At 35.8% G+C, this 25,233-nt stretch overlaps 1 protein-coding gene across 2 annotated transcripts in view; it reads right to left on the bottom strand.

Annotated features, from left to right (window-relative positions):
- Positions 1-21,084, bottom strand: part of CNOT4 (CCR4-NOT transcription complex subunit 4) — a 166,928-nt gene extending 145,844 nt beyond the window's left edge. For both annotated transcript variants that reach the window (XM_052001743.1, XM_052001744.1), the window contains exon 1: positions 20,873-21,084. The gene's annotated coding sequence lies outside the window, so the exon portion shown is untranslated. The remainder of the gene's footprint in view (positions 1-20,872) is intronic.
- Positions 21,085-25,233: the final 4,149 nt, after the last annotated feature.

Here is a 25,233-nt window from a genome sequence, read left to right as displayed (position 1 = left end):
GATCTTGGGTTCTCTTTTGTTCTCTTCCTATTCTCAGTGATCTTAAAATTCCAATGGGTTTAATTATCTCCTTTCAGGAAAGCCTAGAAATACTTATATGAATTAATGCTGAGTGAAGTGAGAAGAGCCAGGAGAACATTGTACACAGTAATAGCAAGATTATATGATGATCAACTATGAAAGACTCTTCTCAGCAATTCGGTGATCCAAAACAATTTTAATAGACTTGGGGTGGAAAATGCTATTTGCATGCAGAGAAAGAACTATGGAAATTGAATGCAGACAAAGCATACCATTTTCACCTTTTTTGTTTGCTTGTTTTTTCTTTCTCATGGTTTTTCCCTTTTATTCTAATTTTTCTTTCACAACATGACAAATATGGAAATATGTTTAAAAAGATTGTACATGTATAACCTATATCAATCAGTGCATGCTGTCTTGGGGAAGGGGGAGGTGAAGGATGAAAGAGAAAAAATTTAAAACTCAAAATCTTACAAAAATGAATACTGAAAAGCTTTAAATGTAACTGGGGAAACAGTGTACATAATATTGAGAAAAAATAATTATCATTTCCATGCAAATGAAGAGATGATATCCAGTTTAGCTCTTTATTCTGTTTTAGTACCCCATCACCTGAATGTATTGCCTTTCAAAATAGATATCTCAATAACATCTCAACCTCAATTCATCCAAAAATATTCTCTCCCACCCCCTAATCTACTCCTCTTGTAACCTTCTCATTTCTGTTAGTTACTTACAATTCCTCCAGTTTTGCAATTTATAATCTCAGCATTATTCTCAACTATTTGATTTTCTTCTTCACTCCACATACTCAATCACTTTACTTACTTAGTTACAGTTTCTATATCTGAATCTCTCTCCCCATTCAAATAAGCACTACCTTAGTTCAAGGCCTTATCTCCTCTCGCTTAAGACTATTGTAATGGCCTTTTGATCACCCTGCCATAATTCTCCCCTCATTCCGAACCACTCACATAACTGATGCAATTTTTTGGACAAGGAGCCAAGAAACCCATTTCCCAAACTCCCCTAAACAGAAATAGAAAAATCCAGCACCAGATCAAATTGTAATGAGAGAAATTTAAATCACAGTAAATTTTCTAATCCAGAACAGCATTTGGAAATAGTCATAGAGGTCTATGAATACTGAGAACTGAGGTTTAGCCAAAAATACAGTGCCCGAAGCACTGCAGCAGAAGCAGTCTGTGCAGCAGAACAAAAGGAAGTCTCAGAATCATATGGGACATCTCAATATCATGCAAACTGTGGAAACAGGTACCAACTGGCAGCTTTATCAATAGAAATGTAGCTAGGTGGGGTGGTATAGTATATCAGGATAAGGAGCGTCTCAGGGTCAGAAGATAGGCACCAACTAGCAGTAGCAGTATGACTTAGCTCCCAAGAGTAGAAATGAGTTCAAACTTCTAAAGTATTATGAAGCCTGAAGTGAAATAATCTGAGTAGGAATTCCAGACCAAAGGTTAGACTGCAGTTCTATCATTCTATACCAGCAGACTGATAGTGTCTGAGTCTACTCCAGTTGACACCAGTCTAATATTTGTTCAGATTCAAATGCAAATCAAGAACTGCCAAAAATTATACCAAGTGCATAGTGATTATATTTGGCCCAGAATCAGACCACTTTCAGAGTGTGAAGAGCTTGCCAGTCCCCAGCCTGAGATACTGGAATAGCACAACACTCAATAACCCAATAAAAAAACAAGACCAGCCCAGATCTGACCCCTAAGAGTGTGCAAAGTCTAGCCCTGACATAAAATCCGAAATTAGAAAATAAATGGGAAGAATGAGCAAACAAAAAGAGAATCCAACCACAAAAAAACTATGATGGTAATAGAGATAGTCAAGTCACCAATCCAGAAGAGAATAATTTCAAAACACCTACGAGCAAAGACTCAAAGAAAATTAAAGTTTGGATGAAAATTCAACAAAAATTCCAGGAGGTGATAAAGACATTTTTTATAGTTTAAATGTTTTTAATCAATGAAATGAGCACATTAGAAAAAACAATTGACAAAGAAATGAGAGGTGGAGAAAGAACTGGAAAGTAATACCTTGGTACATGAGAAACAAAACTATTCAAGCCAACAAGCTCTCTGATAATCAGAATGAACCAAAGAGAAGCCAATGACTCCATGACACAATAACAAATATTAAAACAAAGGTGACTGGACTTTTAAAAATAGAAGAAAATATAATATTTTTCAAAACTGATCTGAAAAACTGGATTAAAAAAGTTAGGAATCAGTAGATTATTAAGCTGGATTCTGGAGAATCTCTACACCTCCTAATAGAAAGAGAAGACTCAAGAGTGCAGAATGAGGTGATATATCTATGGACATGGCCAATGTGGAAATCTGTTTTGCTTCTTTATGCATGCAGATTTTGTTTTTATTTCATTTTTGATGGAGAGGGGGGAGGATTTTTACTTATTAAAAAAAATTTTTTTAAGATAACTCTTTTTCCATATCACTCATTTATTCAAATTCTAGTGGCTCCCTTTTGCTTCTAGGACCAAATTAAATTCTTCCATTTGGCTTTTATGTTCCTCACAACCTGCACCAAATTATCTTTCCACTTTTACTCCTCTTCTAGAACATTATGGCACAGCCAAACTGGCCTTCATTCTATTCCTTTCAGATCTTTATCTTTACTCTGGCCTCCCCCTCAAGCCCAGAAGGCACTTTCTCTCCTCAGCTCCACCTCATAGAACACCTGGCTCAGTAGGCAATTCAAGTATTAACTTTTGTGTGATACTTTTCCCCCAATCTTAACTGCTAAAGTCCTTTCTGTCTACTTTGTATTTAATTACATAATATTTATTTTGTCTTTATTCAACATATACTCATACATTCATGTCTCTCTCAAAAGAATTTGAGATCTTTCAAAGTAGCAACTGCTTCATTTTCTTAATATATAATCATAATATTTTATTAAGAAATAACCCCCTCTTCATCCTATTCCACAAAACTACTCTTCAATCCTCATCCTCTTCTTTTTGCTCCAATTTTTTTATAGAATAGGAGGCCCTTATCCCTCAACTTGATCAACCCCATTACTTATACCCTTGATTCCATCCCTTTATCTGCTCAGGTGGCATGTCTCTGCAGGCAAGCATCCTTCTCTTACCCATTTTTTTCCTAGCAGTCTACAAAATACCCGGCTCTCTCTTTTAAAAAATAATACCTTTATTGATTCTATCATCCCCTTATATTACATGTGTGTACTTATGTAATCCAATTCAGTAAAGATCTATTAAGCACCTACAACCTGCCAGATACTGTTAGTACAGTGTTAGGGCTTAGCATTAAGAATACAAAAAAGCAACAAGACAGTCCCTGTCTCAAAGAGTTTATGATCTAATAAAAGCAATAACATGCAAACAAATACAAATAAAGCAAGCTATATCCAAGATAAACATGAAAAGGAAAGTACTGGATTGAGAGATTAGGGAAGGCTTCCTGAAGAAGGTGGAACTTTAATTGGGACATAAAGGAATTCTAGGATATCAGAAGTTAGGACAGAGGGAAAGAAAGCATTCCAGGTGTGAGGAATGAACAGAAAAAATACCTGAAGTCAAGAGATAAAAGTATCTAGTTCACAGAACATCCAGGAAACCATTGTCACTGAATAAAGAGTATGTGTGCAAGAGTAAAGTCTAATAAAACTGGAAAGTTAAGAGGGGGTTAGGTTATAAAGGCCTTTTATAGCTAAAAAGCCAAACAGCATTTTGTATTTGTTTCTGGAGACAAAAGAAAGCCACTGAAGTTTATTGAGTGGGGGTATTAACATGATCAAATCTCTTTAGTGGCTGAATGGAGACTGGATTGGAACGGAGAGACTTGAGGCAGGCCAACCCACCAATAGGCTATTACAATAATCAAAGTTGAGATGATGAGGAAGCTATACAAGAATGGTAACAGGTAAGAGGAGAGAAATAGACTTATTTGAGATATGATGCAAAAGTGAAATCAACAAGCCTCGTCAACAGATTAGATAGGAGAATGAGAGAGGGAAGAATCCAGAATAATTCCTCAATTTCAAACTAAAGGACTGGGAGGATGGTGTTGCTCTCAACAGTGATTTAATTTTAAAAAATAAAAAAGAGGAGATGAGGTTAAGGGAAACGAGTTCTGTTTAAGACTTACTAAATATATGTGCATATTGTAATTTTATATATGCACATACACACATATATATATACACATGTATATAAATATCTGTGTATAGATATAAGAATAAATACATACATATATATTTTGTGTGTGTATCCTATCTTTCAGTTAAACTCTTAGAAAAGTTGTCTACACAGGAAGTCTACTTCCTTTCTCTCTTTACCACTTGCAGAATGGCTTCTAAACATCACAACTGAAATTATTCTCCCCAAAGATACCAAAGATTTTTAAATTGCCAAACCTGATGATCTCTTTGAAATCCTTAACCTTCTAGGGATCTTTGCTGCATCTGACATCTCCTCTACTCTGGCTTCTCAAAGCAATGACTCTTACCAGTCTCCCAATCTTCTCAAGTCTCTTCCTTATTGGATCATTATTTGTGCTCTGCTCCTGTGTGTGGTAAGTACAAAGGCTCTGTCCTGCATCCCTTTTCCCCTCCTCTCTTCGCTCTTATGGTGATATCAGCAGGTCTCTTGGATTCATTTTATCTCTAGGCAGATAACTCAAATCTATACACAGTTTCTCTCTAGAGTAATAACCCAAAATAACCAACTGCCTCTTAGACATTTGCAATTAGATATTCCATATGCATCTCAACCTTAATATAAATCATTTATATAATTATTTTCTTTCTCTTAAATTCTCCCCTCTTCCTAACCACTTGTTGAAGACAACCAACCTTTCAGTCACTCAGGTCCCAGCTTTACTCAATTCTTTACATTCTTCAGCCCTGTAGCCAATTAGTTATCAAGTCTTCTACCCCCTTTTTACAAAGTCACCATTCTAATCAGGACCTCATTACTTCTCATCTACATTATGAGACTCTAATTGGTCTCCTCTAACTTAGCTCTCTCCCTACTGCATTCCTAATTGCTAAAATGATCTTAAAACAGAAAGCTGACAATGTCACTCCCTGGCCTCAGTGTCTGCCAAATGTCTTTAGGCTAAAGAAATTTTCAGCCTGTGTTTTGAAGTGTTATGCACATTATATGTCTACACACAACCCACAAAATTTTGCAGCCAAACTATCCCACTTGCTCTTTCATGTTTCCCTTCTCTGTGCCTTTATATCGACTGTCATATATCCTTAGAATGTAAACCTTCCTCACTTTAGTTTCCTTAAAGACTCAGCTCAACTGCCCCCTCCTTCTTCCTCAAAGCTGATCTTGATTCCCAACATGTTTAAGTGATCTCATCCCCAGAAATTACTTTGAACTTATATTTTCATGTTATTTCCTGACACTCAACAAATTAAATGCAAACTCCTTGAGAAGAGGAATTTTTTTTCTTTTTTATCTCCATTGACACCTATCACATGTTTACTGAATAAATGAATACACCACCACCACTTCATTAATCATTAGCTGTATTCTTTTGATTATATACCTTTTAATCCTTTGCTGACCAGTTTCTCCCCTCTTTTCACACTTCAACTCTTCTTTACTTCCAAGCCACCCAAAATTCATCTTTCTTATGATCAGACCACCACTTTTATGGGGGAAAAAATGTTTAAGGGCTCCTCACTTCAATTTCACCTGCTGGTTATTTAAGAATATCCAAATTGTTAATCCACTAACTAATTTACTCTTTTCACCTGCAGAATTCTTGCCCATACATTAAATCAAAGCTTTTAAAATTAAAGATCAATAACAATATGGGACAGTCACAAAATTATGACATCAATAAATATTTCATTAATATATCTATTTTTATACTTATGTATTTGGGGTCACAAAAATTTTTCAGGTGAAAAGGGATAGTGAGAAGAAAAAGTTAAGAAGCCCTGCATCAAATGACAGCTTTAAGAACCCTCTCCCAGTTTGTTGCTTCCCTTCTAATCTTGTTTGCATTAGTTTTATTTGTACAAAGGCTTTTTAATTTGATGTAATCAAACATCTTCACAGTTAAAGGTTCTGATAAAGGCCTCATTTCCAAAATATATAGAGAATTGACTCAAATTTATAAGAAATCAAGCCATTCTCCAATTGATAAATGGTCAAAGGATATGAACAGACAATTTTCAGAGGATGAAATTGAAACTATTACCACTCATATGAAAGTGTTCCAAATCATTATTGATCAGAGAAATGCAAATTAAGACAACTCTGAGATACCACTACACACCTGTCAGATTGGCTAAGATGACAGGAAAAAATAACGATGAATGTTGGAGGGGATGCGGGAAAACTGGGACACTAATGCATTGTTGGTGGAGTTGTGAACGAATCCAACCATTCTGGAGAGCAATCTGGAATTATGCCCAAAAAGTTATCAAATTGTGCATACCCTTTGATCCAGCAGTGTTTCTATTGGGCTTATATCCCAAAGAAATACTAAAGAAGGGAAAGGGACCTGTATGTGCCAAAATGTTTGTAGCAGCCCTGTTTGTAGTGGCTAGAAACTGGAAAATGAATGGATGCCCATCAATTGGAAAATGGCTGGGTAAACTGTGGTATATGAATGTTATGGAATATTATTGTTCTGTAAGAAATGACCAGCAGGATGAATACAGAGAGGACTGGCAAGACTTACATGAACTGATGCTAAGTGAAATGAGCAGAACCAGGAGATCATTATACACTTCGACAACGATATTGTATGAGGACGTATTTTGATGGAAGTGGATTTCTTTGACAAAGAGACCTAACTGAGTTTCAATTGATAAATGACGGACAGAAGCAGCTACTCCCAAAGAAAGAACACTGGGAAACGAATGTGAACTATCTGCATTTTTGTTTTTCTTTCTGGGTTATTTTTACCTTCTGAATCCAATTCTCCCTGTGCAACAAGAGAACTGTTCGGTTCTGCAAACATATATTGTATCTAGGATATACTGCAACATATCTAACATATATAAAACTGCTTGCCATCTAGGGGAGGAGGTAGAGGGAGGGAGGGGAAAAATCAGAACAGAAACGAGTGCAAGGGATAATGTTGTAAAAAAAATTACCCTAGCATGGATTCTGTCAATATAAAGTAATTATTAAATAAAAATTAAAAAAAAAAAAAAAGAAACCTCTCAATATTTTCCTCCTTCCTGAAAGAACCTTCCTCTCCTCTCTCACATAGCAACTTTATTTTGCAAACAGTTCTCACTCACAAGACCCTTCTAAATCTGAAAGAAATCTTAAGAGTTTATCTAATTCAACCTCCTTGTTTTAAAAATTTGGGTCTCAGTTAAAAATTAACTGAGACCCAAAGAGGTGAAATAATTTGTCCATGACAGCAAATACCAATGCTAGAATTTTGAACCCAGATCCTGACTCTCAATCTACTTCCCTTCCTATTCTATTAGTCATTTTTCTGTTTGATCTTCTTGTTAAACTATGAACTCTATGAAGCCAAGATTTATCTCTTTGCAGAAAGCATCAGAAGACCTGGGTTTGAATCCTTGATAAACTACTTATTAAAATGTGTGATTTTAAAAAAGATAATTTAATATCTGTAGGCCTGAGTTTCCTCATTTATAAGATGAGGGAGTTGAACTGACCTGTAACATTCTTTCTAACTCTAAAGATATGGTCCTATGATCCCAGAACCTAGAGCATTACTCAGCACACAGCAAGTACCTAATATATTTGCTAAGTGCTAAGAAAGATGGCTAACCAAACCTCAGTGCTAATGATAAAATAGTTGAGAAAATTCTGATTATGTAAAAAAGGGGAAATATAAATTTAGTTTCAAAGCCTGCTATTATTTCTAGCAAATTAGAGGGTTTTGTAACTTTAACAATTAAAAAATGAGGCCAACCATCTCCAAAGCTACCTGATTCAGCTATATCTTATAGCTATACCTGAAAGAGTAGCTGAGAAACCTCCGATGTAGTTAATATATTTAGCTACCCACCTTTCTCTCCCTTCTGCCAAATTCAATCAAGCTCCTTAAAACATCTTTTCATTTTCTGGAGAGTGAAGAGATATGTACCTGGCATAAGGGCAACTAGTTTGCACAGTGGATAAGAGTGCTGATCTAGAATCAGGAAGACCTGAAATCATCAAATCAAATTCATTAATTGTCCCTCAGACACTTATAAGCTATGTGATCCTGAGCAAGTCACTTAAACCTGTTTATTTCAGTTTCTTCTGACCTAGAGAATATAAATGACCTAGAGAAGAAAATAGCAAACCACTCTGGTATCTTTGCCAAGAAAGCCCCAAATGGAGTCAGAAAGAATAAGAAATGACATGAAAACAATAAAACCTCTCTTGAAGAATTTGCCCATAAGCAAACTAAGGAGTTCCATTCCATATTAACATATAATTTTCACTCCATGTAAATGAACAAGTTCAAATATAACCCAACCTTAAGAATTGTGGAAAATCAGAATTGTAGAAAACCCTCAAAGAAAAATCTGCAAATACTATATCAATAATAGAGGAGGAAGGAGACAGATTAGAGGAGCATCACAACTCACATCTTCATTCAGTTTAAGGTTTATGAAGTTCTTTCCTCACAACTATCTGTGACATATATAATGCAAGCATAATTATATCTATTTTGTAGAGATGAGGAGAAAAATGAGATCCAGGGTCATAGGATAATAGGGCCTCAGAAGCTATCTAGTTCAATCCCCTTCATGAAGGCTTCAGACATGAATGACTTAGAATAAATGGCAGAACCATAATTTGAATTCGGATCTTTTAACTCTTTATTCAATCTTCTTTGGTCAGGATTCACAAGATTTGAGATTAAGATCTAGGCACTGATAATTTTATGTTTAACCACATAACGTCTATTGAATTAGTCCTTTCCATTGAACACTCATTAAGGTGCAGTCCAAAGACAGAATGAAAGATTTTAAGTGACGCAACGGCTGCCATCAGAGGCTCTCAGAAAACTGCAAAGCATGCAAAGCTTTTCTTTGGCATGATCCTACTCCCTTTGGAACCCCCTCTCCCACCTCCTACCTCTTGACTCCTCTCTCCACAATACCATCACATTGTCTTCTGTCAGTCCTCCACTCCATTTAGGCTTACCCTCCTGCTCCAAAAATTACTCCTTTCTGCCTTCTATGCTGCAAATTTCTTCTAGGTGCTGATCTGATGGAGTCCAAAAGTCTACATTCCAAATTCTAATTCTGACATAACTGTATAACATTGGTCAGGTCACTTAATCTCTATAGAGAGTTCAGTTAGTTCATCCACAGAATAAGAAGCATTATTGGCCTATAGGCCTAAAGTATTGGCCTAAATGACTTCCATTTCCCCTTATGGTTCTCAAGATCCATAATTGTCTGATTTAATGAATTCAGAATATAAGATGAAAGAAATTGGTTCCAACAGAGGGAAAGGAAAGAGTAGAGGGGAGGAAATCATTTTCCAATTTAAAGAAGCTGATTAACCTGTGTGAATCTTTAAATCTCTGAATATGTGTGGATTATCTATTTTTAAAAATTAGTCCATCATAAAAATTCTTGAAATACACAGACTGGAGAGGATGGGAGACAGGGTGAGACATCATTCCATCATTTCCCTCTTCCATTTTTGCCTCATTGAGGTTTTGCTAGCAAAACAATAAAAAAGTCATGCTTTTGCGGGATGCGAGGGGGCAGGGGAAAGCATTGCTTGGCACAAGACAATTTACTCTAAAGTATGACAGAATCCTCAAATATAGAAGCCCTCCTGTACTTAAAGATATTCATTTTTTCCTCACCTCTAATAACAATAATGAAGAATTGGTGAGCTCTTTCTCTATTAAAAAAAATGGTATAAGAAGAAGTATAAAACATCATGAAATCCTAAGCTTATTTTAGGAATAAGCCACCTCCCTCCCTCATCAAAAATTAAAACATACAAAAAAATTTGGATCCAGCCTTCTGAACCAAAGCTAGAATGCTGAAAACAGTTAAAACAATTCTGCAAAAAGAATGAAATGGCTTTTCTTCGACTCCAAAAAACTCTGGAACATAACTAAATTGGATTTAGCAAAAATTAACGATATGTCATGGTAAAAGGCTCAAGAAAGCCTTAACAATTCAAGAGTAAAAGAAAATGTTTTCCATGAAGTGTCATATTGTATATCTTTAATCATTATTATTTAACTGAGCACTATTTTTAACACTTTCAAAAAATAGAAAAGAAAATGGGAGGAAATTGCTAGGGAAAAATTAGGATGAATTTAATATAAAGCTTTTAAGAATCACACCCATGCCTACTTTTCCCTCTTCTGGATTCCTCCAAACATAAAATGTGTTCTAAATGTTTAGGAAAAAAACAAATTATTCTTTATTTCATGTGCTTGATATTAAAGAGAAAGAACTGTACCATATAATTTTTAATAAAGTAATAATTGTGACACTCATATTTTTTCTTCAGCTTTAAGATAGCAAAGTCAAGAGAAGTCCAAAATTAAACAATTTATAAATTCCTTAATGAAATATAGCAAATATTATACTGAAATTACATAATAAATGCAAAAAGTTGACTTAATGAAAGTCAACAAAAGCAAAAACTTTATTGACTTCAAAGAAAATAGAGCTCGAAAAAAATCCAACCAAAACTAACATGGGTAAGTCTTAAGGTTTAAAAAATAATAATAAGTTCATGGAAGAATAAACTGTCATTTCACTATGTCCCTGCATCCTTCTGCCTGCTGACCTAACCTTATGCCCTCAAGCAATGAGGTGGAGCTTATTCAATAATCTTACACTTCACTAGAAATTCTCTCTACACTCAAGCCAATTTTAAATATAATAAATATAAGTTGTTCAAATATACTCCCAGTGTTCCTTTTAACTAATACATACTTAAAGCAGTAAGTGAACCACACATTTATCTTAACTTATGGACAGAAGATATTCTATTATTAATAACAAAGAGCTGCTTTTTTTTCTTTTAAATTGTTAGACACCTATGCCCAAAAGAATAAAATTAAAATAATTTTTATAATATTAATTAACCTTTTTTACTGGAATTTTTTGTGATTGTAAATTGAGCAATCAATGTAGCTAGCAAAAATGAATATCCTATTTCTTCAATCCTATAGGCTTGATTTCTGTCTTCTTTCATTCCCTAGATCCAACCAAGCAGTAACCTGTTAAGTAACAGTAACTGATCTTTACACAGTATTTTTAAAATCTGCCTCATATATTTTACTTGATCCTCATAACCACTGAAATATAAGTAATACTCTATACTGCAATATTAATGATAACATTCCTATTTCATATATAAGAAAACAGAATCAAAAAGAAAAAAAGTTAAGTAATTTACAGAGCTAGTAAATGTGGCAACATTTAAACCCAGATTTTCCTGTATATACCCAGCAATCAATATCTCCACTGACCTTTGAGTGACCTGAATTTCGGCATTCTGAAGACCAAGATTCCAAGATTTATACCCATATAACATTAAGGGGAAACCATAGTTGTTTAAAAAAAAAAAAAATGAACTCTATTTCAGAATTTGAAGAACTGCAATTTCCCAAAGAATCTTACCTGCTTTCCTTTTTGATCCCGAGCCCAATTCACTGTACATTTGTACTAAGATAATATACAAAGGGATATTTTCTATTGGTTGTCTAGTCAACAGCATATCCTAATCTGAACAATAGGAATTCTTCATCTACTTGTTTCTTTTACGTGGATAATTAAGAGCAACAACAAATAACCAAAAAAAAAAACTTGGAGAACTTAACCAAATAAGAGAATTCCCCACTTACTTTGTTATGAGATTAATGTTCTTATTAATGTCATCATGGTATTCTTCTTGCTCAAAAACTTGCAATGGCTCTGTACTGTCTTTGTTATCAAATCATAACTACTTTCTCCTTCCAGAATTTGCCCACTTATTCCTTTTCTCTAATGTTGACTTGTTTTACTGTTTGCTATTTCTCTCTACAACTCATTTTGTAGATGAGGAAACTGAAGCAAAAAAAAAGATTATATGAGTTGTCCAGGTTCATACAGCTGGTAAATGAGGCCAGATTTGAACTCGGAAAGTCTTCCTGACCCAGGGTAGGTGCTCTGTTCAATGGGCCACCTAGTTGCAATCTGTTCAGTCTTGTCTAATTCTTTGCAATAGTTTTTGAGGTTTTCTTGGCAAAAATGCAAAAAAAATTCCCATTTCCTTATCTGGATCATTTTGCAGAGGGGGAAACTGAGGCAAACAAGGCGAAATTATTTATCCAGGGTCCAATGAGTAAGTATCTAAGGCCAGATTTGAATTTAGGTCTTTCTGATTCAAATCCTGGAACTTTATTGACTGTTCCAATCACCTGGGCCAGCCCTCTAATTGAATGTCTCCCCAAATACTGGCTTTTCTTAACAAATTCTATAAACATGTCCAAAGATCCTCATTCTTTTAAAAAAAAAAAATTTCATTTGAACCTGCCACAACCTTAAACTAGCATCTTTAACTCTCATTTTCACTGCCAATATCTTAGTATTATCTACTCTCATTCCCTTCCCTTCGGTATAATCTTTGGAGAGTAGTATCAGCACAGTGATGGGATAAAGAAAGGATTAAGTGTTGTTCAGCCACATCTAACTCTTCATTTGAGGTTTTCTTGGCATAGAGTGGCTCACTACTGCACCCACCGAGCTGAAAGTGTTAAAAGGAACTTAGCTAGTAAATCCAATGGCCTTTTCCCAAAGCACATCTCCTAAATCTCTGCAATTTCTGAATTAGAAATATCTTCCTAGATAGTCTCTCTTCCCTTGGTTTTCATGATACTATTTCCTCCTGATTTTCTTACCTGTCTAATAATTCCTTTTCAGTCTCCTTAGGTATACCATCTAACCCTTCATACTTAATTAAATACAGGTGCTCTCCAAATCCTCAGTCTTCTCCCAATCACTCTAAACCCTAGGTGATCTTATCTGTTCCTGTTGACTCTATTCATTCAACTCCCAAATTCTTCAATCTAATTTCTCATCTTAACTCCAAAATTCCAACACCAAAGCAATGTTCGATATTTCCACATAGCTCTCTCTCTTTGGCATTTCAAACATTATTTTCTCTTGAACTTTGCCCACCTCCAAAGTTCTCTACTTCTACCAAGGCTGCCAGCATCAGAATAAGGGAGAGAGTGCAAGACTCAAGTGTCAGGAAAACCTGGATTCAAGTTCCATGTTCAACCCTTGCTGGCTGTAAAACCCTGTGCAAGTCACTTAGCTCTTTCAACATGAATTTTCTCCTCTGGAAAACTGGGGTAATCCTGGCACCTACATCACGGGATTAACGGGAGGTTCAAATGAAATATTATTCCAAACTTTAAAGTGCTATCTGAATATCAGATGTACGTACTGCTGCTACTCCTCCTCCCCTGCAGAGCAGGCCATTAAGCACTATCAGTTTCACCTCTACAACATCTCTCCTATCTACCTTCTCTTCACTCAAATGGTCACTGCCCTACTTCAGCCCTCATCTAAACTACTGCAATGGCAATTTCCCATGTATTCCCTCTCTAATACATCTTCTAAGGAATGGATAAAAAAATAATCTTTCACAAGTTAGAGGTCTGATCATACTCTCTTGCTCAAAAACTTTCAAAAGTTTCCTATGATCTTTAAAACTATTCAGCCTGCCTCTGGTACCAATCTAACATTTCATATTTCCTTTCATGAAGTCAAATTTCACTACTAACCTTTCCAGAAATGCCAAATTTCATCTCCTACCCTCATGAATTCAAACAAACTATCATATCTCTCAACTTGAATGTACAGGTTCTCTCATCACCAACACTAAAATTTCTCCTCAATGAAACCTTACTGATTTCCCAATTTAGCATCCTTTCACTCTTAAATAACTTTATATTTACAACTGCATCTCAATTATGCATTATTCCACACCAATACCAAGTAGAAAAGCAATACTTTGGCAGGAATTGGCTGTTTCATATTTGCCTTTGTATTTCCTCCATAATTCCACAATGATGAATTCAATTGGAAGTAATAATTCCCTATGATCTTGCTCACTTTTCCTTCACAAAATCTTCTTCCCAATCAACTCCTCCAATTCAACTTTCCATTCAAACAAGTCTCTTACTATCATCTACTACTCACATCACACTGCTTCCTACTTATAGGCATTGGCTCATGTGAGAATTCCCCAGTCTTTGGATGTCTTTAATATCTAAATCCTTTCCATTCACCAGGAAGCCTTCCCTATCTACTCAAACCCACACTAGCCTCTACTGCACTCTGTGTGCTAAAAATGCAAAAAGTACAGAGTAACTTGTATTTTCCTGTTTTATGTATCCAAGTCTTCCCAATTGGATCATAAGTTCCCCTATTCAGAACAGAAAAGCTGTTTTATATGTAATTTCTGCAAATCCTCAGTATCTTACAAAACACAATAGGCACGCAATAAAATATTGGTTCAAATAATAATTACTTCAATGGAGCTAATATCCCATCAACAATCAATCAACAATCAATAACTCCATCTAATAAAATAAGTGAAAAACTACCCCCTATCTTTTAATTCTGTGCTATTTTTGGCTATATCACCTAGTAAATCCTCCACAAAGGGTCCACTCAACTGATTGAACAGTCACTAGATCCCTTAACACTCTCTATCAGTTATTTATCCATAATGAAAATTCAATATCACAAGTCTCAAAAAAAAGTTCCTTTACTTCATAATCAAAGACAAAAAAAATTAGTTTGCAAATATGTTCATTCTGAATGAATACCTTAGCCCTTGTGCATAAATTTCCAGAATTTGTTTTTCAGAGTGCATGGTGGTATAGTAGACCAAGACCACCTCAGCTGAAAAATACTGTGTTTAAGACAAAGAAAAATCGAAACGTAGATAGCAGAAAAAGTATCACTATCAAAAATTATTTCAAAGGATTATAGATTTTGAAAGACCTAAAACATCAATTTGTGAAAACTTCTAATTTTCAAGGGGGAAAATTGAAGCTATTAAGAAGCTAAATGATTTGCGCAAGACCACAGAGCAGGAATTGGAAAGTTAGGACTCCTGACCCTAAATACAGAGTTCTTTCCACTGCATCTTGCTGCCTTGTCATTCCCAAACTCAACTCTAGTTGCTCCCTATCACATCTAGGATCAAATACAAAAAGCTTCTTTTTATTGTTCAGAACCTTTCATAACCTAGGCTCCCACTACTACCTTTCCAATCTATTTACACTTTACAGCTCCCACCACATTAGGTACTAAGACTCAATGATACTGGTCTCCTTGGTTTCATGGTCGAGTCTCCATTCAGCTTCATGCATTTTCTCCAACTGCCTCCCATGCCTGGCCCTCCTCATTTTTGTCTGCTGGTGTCCCTAGCTTCCTTCAAGTTCCAGCTAAAATCTCACCTTGTACAGGATGCCTTTGCCAATCCCTCTTAATTCTAACAGTTTTTCTCTGTATTTTATATATGACTTGTTTGACCATATTTGTTGCTTGCTGTTTCCCTCACTGGATTTTAAGTTCCTGAAGAACAAAGATCTTTTGCATTTGATTCCCCAGCAGTTAGCACAAGACCTGAAAGACAGCAAGCACTTAATAAAAGCTTACTGACTGACCATCTTCATCATTTTCATTTATTTCAGGCTTCATAATTACTGTCATAATCAAACATGCAAGAAATCAAACTCAATTGGTAGAAAGAGAGGGAGAAAGGAAAAAGTAGAACTGATAACTCAAATCAGTCAGTGACCTGAATTCCATATTGTGATGCCACTAAGGTCACTCAACAGTACAAAGAGAGAATGTTTAATATTGCAAATACCCAAAATTGGCACTTCTTTTTATTCCAAGAACTTAAAAAAAAAAAAAAAGCTTAAGAAATTTCAGTTATTTGGCATAAAAGTGAAGCATCTACTTGTTGCAGCTAAAGAAAGGTTTTATCCCTCTGATATTTCAGTTAATAACTGTTTTACAAAACTTGATCACTATTTTCTTCAAAAAATTACTTTCTACTCCACCAAAAGCAGCAGCCCCACACACTCATATTTTCTATATATCATTACCTTTTGCTTTTTCTTAACAGAAAATAAGAATTTTGTTAAATTCAAAATTGAATACAGGGATCAACACAAGAAAAACTTAACTATTCCGTTTTCTTTTCCAGTCTACCCTTTTCTAAAAACTCAGAATCAATAAGCATTCATTAAGTGCCCAACAATGTTATAGGCATTGTGCTATGTGATGAGGATATGAGGACAAAAATGAATCCTTGCTTTCAGGGAGCTTTAGAAGAGCTATCATTGCTAAAGATTTTCTTTCAAATTATACATATTTAAAAAAAAAAGCTTTACTCATCAATATGAGATACAGAAGCTATAAAGCACCATCACCACTACATATTATCTAATGCATTTAAAATTTGAATTCTATAATTATCAACTTTTAAGTTTTTTTAAGGAAAAACCGCAACCTAATGACTATAAGATAACCTTCAAGAGTAAATTGCCTATATAAGTAGTTTTAAACTGATTCTCAAAATCAGAACTGATTCTTCTCCCCACCTCAAAATCAAATTTTCTTAAAAAGTAAACTAATAGGGCTTTTCCTTTTTAATTTGCAAAAAGATTCACCAGTAATAGATGATTTCCTCATAGGAAAAGTTCCTACAAGCAGTATCAGAGTTTAAACCTTATTTTCTTTTATGAGTTGTATTTTGAACCTCTTCTGTCAAAATCTGTTTCAATTACTACCATTACAAAAATTGACATCATTTTATCACTTTGAAAGAAACCATCTAAAAGCATACACATAATAAAATTAAAGGCCTTAAGTTTTTGAACAAAGTTCTTTTCAGAAGCCTATAAAATTGCTGTTAAAATCTATTACGAACACCATGTCTGCAACCTTTACAAATTTTTTGCACTTTTTATAAAGTAAAGAAAAAATGAAACTGAAAAGCACCACCATCATCTTTCACATGAAGAATTTTTTTAAATAATCAAACACATTATTAAGTTTTATAAAATTAAAATGGGGATTTGCACACAAATTTTTTTCAAACATTATTGGGATTTCCTAATTTTTACAATTTAAGAATGTTAAATAAACATTTTCCAGTACATGTTCTTCTTGGGTGGCAAAAAACACTTATCTAGAAGAAGAAATTCTTTGGGCAAATTATAAAGTGCATTTTACTTATGATATGTAAGATACAGAAGAAATATAGTAACCTAATTCCCTCTATTCATCAATCTTCAACCACTGAAGTTGGATCTTGTCACTGTACTCCCCCAAAATCCAGAAGGAACTATTTACTGATAAAAGCTAACTGAATGGTATGCAGTCTGAAATCAAATTCTTGGCTTGTGAAAAATCACTTTAATCTAATGATCTCTTTTTAAAATGATGAAAATGAGTTTCAATAGCTTTAAACCAGTGTAACAAACATAGCTACATAAAAATGCATCCCTAAAAACAGTCCTGTGTGTTCAGGAAACATCCTCTATTTGCTCATTTGAGTCTTACCACAATTCTGTTGGGCAGCTACTATATATCAGCACCAGATTAAAAATGAAGGTAAACTTGAGAAATTTAAATTATCATTTAAGCCTATGATCATATAACTTTGTCAAAAGTTATAAACTCAGTGCCTTCTGAGTGAATTCAATTAGTGACCTGATGCTTTATTATACAATGATGCTTCTCATTCTTTTAAAACTGTCTTTTAGGAGGTTGGAAGGGGCCTGGAGAATAGGGAATATGTCTTTAAACTAAATTACCTGTAATACCTGTTATTGCACTAAGAAGCTATTCCTCACCAATAAGGATTTTTAAGATTATTTTCATATTAAAATTTTCTCATTCAATGAATATTTATTTTATACCAAAATGTCTGTATATTACTACCAGTAAAACCATTCTAATTTGGTTCACATCCTTTTGAAATTGAAGGATATAAGGGAGCAATTTCATTTTTCACATCCTCCAAAGCTAGAGTTCTAGGCAGTATGGAAATTAAATTTTTTAAACTAGCCTACTTTATCATGAAACTTTCTTTTAAAATAAATTAAACATAATCTATTCAATTCATGGACAGAACTACTAAGAATCCCTACAGTGACAGAACATGCCCCATTTGTTCAAAAATTTTTAAAAAAAGAGATAAATATGAAGCCATAATGCTTTTAAATAAACTATATAAGAAGTTTTAGTAATCTAATTTACTACTCCCTAACAAAATGAGATATTACAATCATTAGCTATACAAAAGAAACTTACATTAAAAGTAAAATGCTAAAACTAAGAATTTACATACTTATAAGCAAGAAAAAAATGGAAAATAATAATTTACTATTTAATTCTTAAAGAATTTATTTAATGAGGAATCGAAAAGAGCCTTTTAAAAGAAAATGGTCAAATTATTGTGCACTTCTTGCCATATCAAAGTAGTATTATGCTAAAAGAAACTACTTGCATTTTAGTCAAGCTTGACTAACATTTTAAAACCTGTCAGTGTATTTTGATTTGTTTAAAAATTGTAAAGCTTTTCCATTATACAATCAGGAAGAAACCAGATGCAAACAACAAGTTTGGCTTCCAATACAGATGATCAATTTTATTATCAATTTATTATCATGACCCAATCCCAAAACTAATCATTATTTCAAGGGATATAAGCATTTATCCGCTTTTACAATGGGGAGATAAGGATTTCTACATTAACTTGCATCAGTATTTTAATGATAAAGGGTGGAGACAAAGTAGGAGCCTAAGAGGTTAAAAAAAAAAAAAAAAAAAGATTAAGGAAAAGAATTAGCTAGTCAAACTTTTGATTTCATTTTTTGCCACAACTGCCAAAACTCGGAAAGTTTCGAAGAATAGTTTGTCCTGGTCTGCCTTTTAAATTAAATCCACAACAACATTACAAAGAGATCTGGATGCAAACCAAACTTAGGAGGCATTAGCTAGTGAGCTACTTTTGAAAGTAAAAGATATCCTAATAGATGATCTTGCAACCCATTTCCTAGATCTAAAAGATCACATCACAGACTAATTTTGCTTTTCTGTTCAGTATGATTACATCAAAATCATCTAAAATGCAAAGTCCTTAAATTATTCTTTTATTTTCCATTTTCATTTTTTTAAAAGCACTTTTTATAGGAACTAATCAGACTCCTTACAATTTATGAGCCCTTTTCACTAAGTCAGTTTCACTGTCAGTGCCACCAACACCATGCATGGGTACAGTTTTATCATTTCTCTTAACCTAGTCCCAGTCAGGTTAAAAATAAACAAAATAAACATATCTGTAAGATTATTTTTGAGGAAAAGTATTCTGTTCAGATAACTGCCATATTGGAAGTTTAAGAAAAGACTTGTTATTAATTCCTCCAAAATACAACTATTAACCAATCTAAACTTAAATTACAGAGAAATTTTTCATACAAATACTAAGGGAACTAAATAAGTAACAAATCAAACCATATTTCCAGACACCAAGTCACCTAATCAGCTGTCAATTATGGAAGGGAACAGAGGCATAGAAAAATACAAAGTTGTAATCCAAAAATCATTTATATTTAGCATTGCAATGCTTATGTGTGCCAGTTATCTTCTTTTGAATCATTTGGGGGTAATATTATGAATAATTTCCATAATCTGAGCATATACCAAGTGGTTGAAGGAGAGGCAAATCAGAAGCAAACTGGATAGGATACCAGTCTAAACTGAAATTACCACAAGCTGGTAATAGCAACTAATACACACGTGGATATGTGTATCCACAAAATGTGTATCCAAAAAATGCTTTATTAAATTTAAAATTTGAGGAATCTGCTTAAAATTTCCCAAAGTGGTACTTCTTGCTTACACTGTCATTCAAATCCCCAGTTCTTTTACTCTCTAAACGTTCCAGTAAGCATGGCCAAACACGGGGCATCTTCCCTTCAGGAACTAAAGATGTAAAGACTTTGACTACAGAAATAAAGGGAAATACAAGCAGTCTGGTTATGAAGAAAAGAGGCGGGGGAGGTGAATGAAAAGCAGCTTTAAGATAGTTAAGCAACTAGATGAAAATGAAATTAAGTGCTTAAAGGGCAGCACTGCCAGGAGTCCAAGACAGACTGTAAATGGGCAGCAGCAGCAGCAGTTATCGCGGGGCAGGTGTACCGGTGGGTTGGCTGAAAGCAGCAGCTCCAGGGCGTCAGCAGAAGGGGTAGTGGGTCCGTGTCCGGAGTGATGGCAATAGGGCAAATAACAAGTAGCAGCCCTGGCCGTGGAATAAATGTGTAGCAAGCAATTGGAGTGAGAGTGGAGGTGATGTTAGATACAGGGATGGGGGCGCGAGGGCTCGGGAAAAGGGCTACCACCTAAGACATAGGGAGTTTGGGGAAACATGCAGTATCAGCCCCTAGTCTCGTGTCCCGAAAAGAAGGTAGGGGGAAAGAGGGGGTGTGGGGGGAGGAGCTTAACAGGCTCCCCCGTGGAAGAAGCTTTCGAAGGAGGCTCCAGCTCGCCCCAGCCTCCTCCTCCGGCTGCTGCCGCCGCTGCTGCCGCCGCCTCGCTCCCTTTTCCTGGTGGCCGCTGCTGAACCGAAGCGAGAGGAAGAGAAGGAGGAGGAGGAGGAAGACGAGGAGGAGGAGGGTGAAGAAGAGGCAGGGGGTGGGGTATGTGTTGGGGGGTGGGGGGGCGGTGCGGCCTGCACAGTCCCCGCGAAGCCTCCGAGCTCTCGTAGCCGGCCAGCCTCCGGCTCCCCCTAAGCCCAGCCCCGCAGACACCCACCCGCCTTCCGCACCTCGCTTTCTCCTCCTCCCGAGCCCACGGGCTGGCGCGTCCTCGCAAGTGACTGCTGAGCGGCTGCCGGGGCAGGCCTCGTCGGGATAGGGCCGGATGGCTCCTCCAAGTCCGACCTTTATGGCTGAGAGGGGGACTCTCGGCTTTCCGTGGGTTCCACAGCCGGACGGGCCACCATCTTACATTAGGGTAAGACTGCTCCGGCCTCTCTTGCGCAGGCGCACACGGACCCAGCCGGGAAGGGGGGGAGGGGGAACCGCGGGAGAAGAAGGAGGTGGCTCCGACTTGTCTCGCTGCACGCTGGGAGTTGTAGTGCTTCCGAAGCAACCGCCCAATTGCAAGCCGGGAATTGAAGTTCTCCTTCCTTGCTCCTTTTCCTTCTTCTGAGGGAGAGCGGGTGGAGTGGTGGGCAGATCTCACGTGGCTTCCTAAACTGCTGACTGCCCTGGCCTTTCCCTACCCTCCCCGCGAGCCTGTAGCGCTCCGGTGTCATTTGATTGTGGTTTTTCGTTACTGCTGCGTTTTTCCCGGTTTGCTGAAATGCAGCGATCAGGATTGTCCGTGGCATCTAGGAGCAATCGCCAAGATTGGGAGAAGAGATCACCTCCTCTGCTCGTTTAACCCAGAAAATAGGATTACAGAGGGGAAACCGGGACTGAATAAAAAGTTAACATTAAAAACCGAGCATGAGGGGTGGTCTAAGTTGTCAGGTCCCAGCTGAGCAGGATTACCGCAGAAGCAGTGTGTTTGCGCACCGAGCGTGGGCGAATATATAGTAACAGTTAAAAGATCTCTCTCTTTCCTTTTATATCTAAACTAGAAGGCAAGGTTTCCTCATTGTTGAGTGATAGTGACAAAATGCAAAATGTTCTTGTTCGGTTTTCCGGGAGCTTACGAGAAAAGCTAGTTGCACATGCAAGAATGTGTGAGTTGATGTGCAAGCACGCGAGAACTCACTTTGCCAAGGGTGGGGTGGCTGACCAGACCGTGCTTCTGGTCAAACTATTGCCGCTTCACTCTTTGGCTCATCTCTCCCCCTCTCCCCAAAATCTGCCCATGAAGCCGAAAAAATAAAAAAGTCTAGCCTTGTAGAAGTCCTCAAGACTCAAAAAATGTCCGGTTCAGACGCCCCTACCGTTTGTGACTCTCAGCACCCTAAAACGAAGGTTCAGCAGCTTCTTCTGCTTGCCCTTGTGATACTAGACATGGGTCCGGTGGGAAAGCTGTAGTTTCAAATTCCAAACCAGCTTCCGCCTTGGCAACTCGTGCCTGGCTCTCTCAGGCTCCCCCTTCTGTAAATAGAAGTGACGCTACTTTGACAGGTCGGCGGCTTGAAACTGTCTTTGGCGGTGTTTTTTCCCTCCGGTCCTAACTATAAAGAGCCACAGAATTATAGAATTTCAGAAAGAGAAGAGATGTTAGAATTTAATCCCACCCCTTCTCTTTACAGATGGCCAAACTGTGTCTCAATTACATCCTTCAAGAGCAAAGTATTACCATTGTTATAAGAATAAATAAGGAAAAGTTCTCTGATGAGTTAAAAAAAGCTTCCGTAAGAAGATATATAAACTGTAAGATATAATTAGTAGATGCACAATAAATACTTATCGACTGATGCAATGTTTGGAAAGTACTTTGAAAAGTTTTGTGTGTGTGTGTGTGTGTGTGTGTGTGTGTGTGTGTGTGTATGCTAAAGTTGTGTGTTATTAGTGGTTAATGTAGCAATTCCTTAATTACCACAAAGTGAATATCATGTTGAAAGAACATCCTCCTTTAACATTAAACCTATTTTCCTTTATGCTTCAATCAGTCTCTCAGTCGAGTAAGAGAAATGTGTCAGTAATATCTCCATCAGGTGAAATCCTGCTTATCCACCATCAGTTTGATAAATTGAATCAAGTGCTGAGGCTATTTAAAAAAAAAAAAAAAAAATCCTTTCTTTCATCTTACCTTCCTGATTTCCCTTGGCAAAAGTGAGCTTTCTCTAATTGGAATTCTCACTTTATATTTTATACATTTTTACACTTTGCTTGGTTTTGCTGGGGGGGGGGGGGAGGTTCCCTTCAAAATTTGTGCTTTTTTTGGTGCAAGAAATGCCATTGAGGATAGTTCTTCTATCAATGAGAATAAATGTGAGTTAGCAGCTGTTCTGTTACTTAGAACTTTAGAAAGTTTCCTGGGGTCACTGTGAAATTAAATATCTAGTCACAGTCCTGGTCTGTACTTGAATCCAGATCTTCCTGACTTCTTTCCTGCCTCTCATGTATTATATATGTATATTTAAAAAGTCTCTTTGTCCTCCGGAGATTAAGTTCTGTTTGGGGAAAATGAAAATTGGGTAAAGTACCAACAGGTACATGGTGTATTTCATCTTTTTACAATATTATAAACCCTATCAAGAAATTTATCTATGTACTCTACTCAAGGCCTACCACCTTGCTTTGTTCAAAGAAAGCACTCAGCAACATTTGTTGAATTGAAATTCTCTTTTCTTTTTTTTCTCTTTTCTCTTTCCCTTCCTCTTTCCAGATTCCATTTTCCTCTATTTTTCTCCTTCCCTGATGGTCTTAGTCCTGTCAATAGCAACCACAGGCAATGTTAGCTCTGATTAAAAAAAAAAAAAAAAAAAAAAAAAAAGATTGCCAACAATATCCTATAAAGTCAAATTTAAAAAAATAAAGACCATCCATCTTAACAATGCAAAAACTGTGTTGTCCTTTCAGAGTTTTGTTTTGCTGACATATGTGCACAATAAATATTTATGGTACTACTCAAAGGAACATACCACTAAAATAGGAAAGTACTCTGAGCCCCTCCTCCTGCTAGATCATAACAAGTGAGGTTTGTCTTACTTATGATAGAATTAGCCCTTTCAAAGGACCTTCTAGTTCTAAATACTATTGCTCTATGGATTGGAGGAGAATCATTGTGTAATGGAGCATGAAAGGAAATTCTGATATAGACAGGAAGGAATTAGAAGAAGCAAATTAAGGTTAGGATCATTATTTTATATAGTTATTCCTAAGAGACCTTCAAAATTGGGGGAGAGGGGTTTTTAGTATACATTAATTTTTTAAATGACAGAAGCATGCAAATATGAATTGGTTAGAACATATATTAATATTCACGAAATATTTCCTATTCTCCCAGACTTGAATATATGTTATTTTGACATAGGTTGTTTCCCTAGAACACAAATCATAACCAATCCCTGCCTGCCTTTTTTTCCTGTGTGAATCTTCTCCATATCTTCCATTCATGAAATAAATATGTTTAGCATTATTTAAAAACAAAAATCATGATAAAGACTAAAACATCTAATAAATTGTACTTTTAAACATAATCGCTTAATCACAAAATCAGAATAATCAGCCTGGAATGAAACTTAAGAAGTCATCTAAATATCTAAATCGAAGGTTCTTACTTTGGGAGCTGTGAATTGAGTTTTTAATACTTTGACAACTAAATTTCAGTATAATTGGTTTCCTGTGTAATGTTATATGTTTTATTTTATTCATTTAAAAACATTACCCTGGCAGAGAACCATGTTACCAAAAAGAAAAAAGAAAAAAAAAAAAAAAAAGGTTCAGAGACCCTGGTGTAAATAATCAATAACAGGTGTTATTTATTCTTTTGCTAATCTCCAGAAAGGAATTTCAAGCCCATTTTAGAGTTTTGTTAGAGTTACAATAAAAATGTTCCTTTTAATAGTCAACAAAAGTGCTTCTCCTTTCCTCATTCTTTATTTATGTTTGTTTTCTCCTTATTTGATCTTTCATATACATAGGAGAGGGGGAAAAAAAACAACTCTGAGATCCCTTTTTACAATCCTGTCTTCCAGTTGTTTCTTTCTTCATAAAATGTTATCCAAGGTGATATTCTTATTGATGAAAATAAGAACTTAAGATTTAAATCCAGCAAAAACCAACACAATTTTTGGGCCCAATAAAACATAATCTTGTTGAGAAACAGGGATTGATTAATTTTTGTCTTTGTATCCCCAGTGCCTATCACAGTACCTTGCATATAGAAGGTACTCAAAGTTTGTTGAAACTAATGTCTTTTAAAATGTATAATTAACTAGCAAATAGGGCCTTCTGATATATTACTTTTTACCACATAAATATAATCTTTATTCAAAACTGAGAAGTAGCCTGGTATGGTGAACAGAAACCAGCTTCAGAGTTAGAAAAATTGGCATTCAAGTCCTATCTTTGACTCCAGGCAAATAGCTCACTTTTCAGTGTCCAAGGAGTTTTCTACATCAATGAAATCATAATTCCCATAAAAATTTTATAAATCAAATAATGTCATTTAGGCAAATTAAGGAAGTTAATAAAATCAATGAAGGAATTTTCTTTA

This window comes from Antechinus flavipes, chromosome 5 (assembly GCF_016432865.1).
Source record: "Antechinus flavipes isolate AdamAnt ecotype Samford, QLD, Australia chromosome 5, AdamAnt_v2, whole genome shotgun sequence".
Classification (NCBI taxonomy): Eukaryota; Metazoa; Chordata; class Mammalia; order Dasyuromorphia; family Dasyuridae; genus Antechinus; species Antechinus flavipes.
Note: the sequence above shows the minus strand (reverse complement) of the source record. Positions and strands in the feature narration are given on the sequence as shown.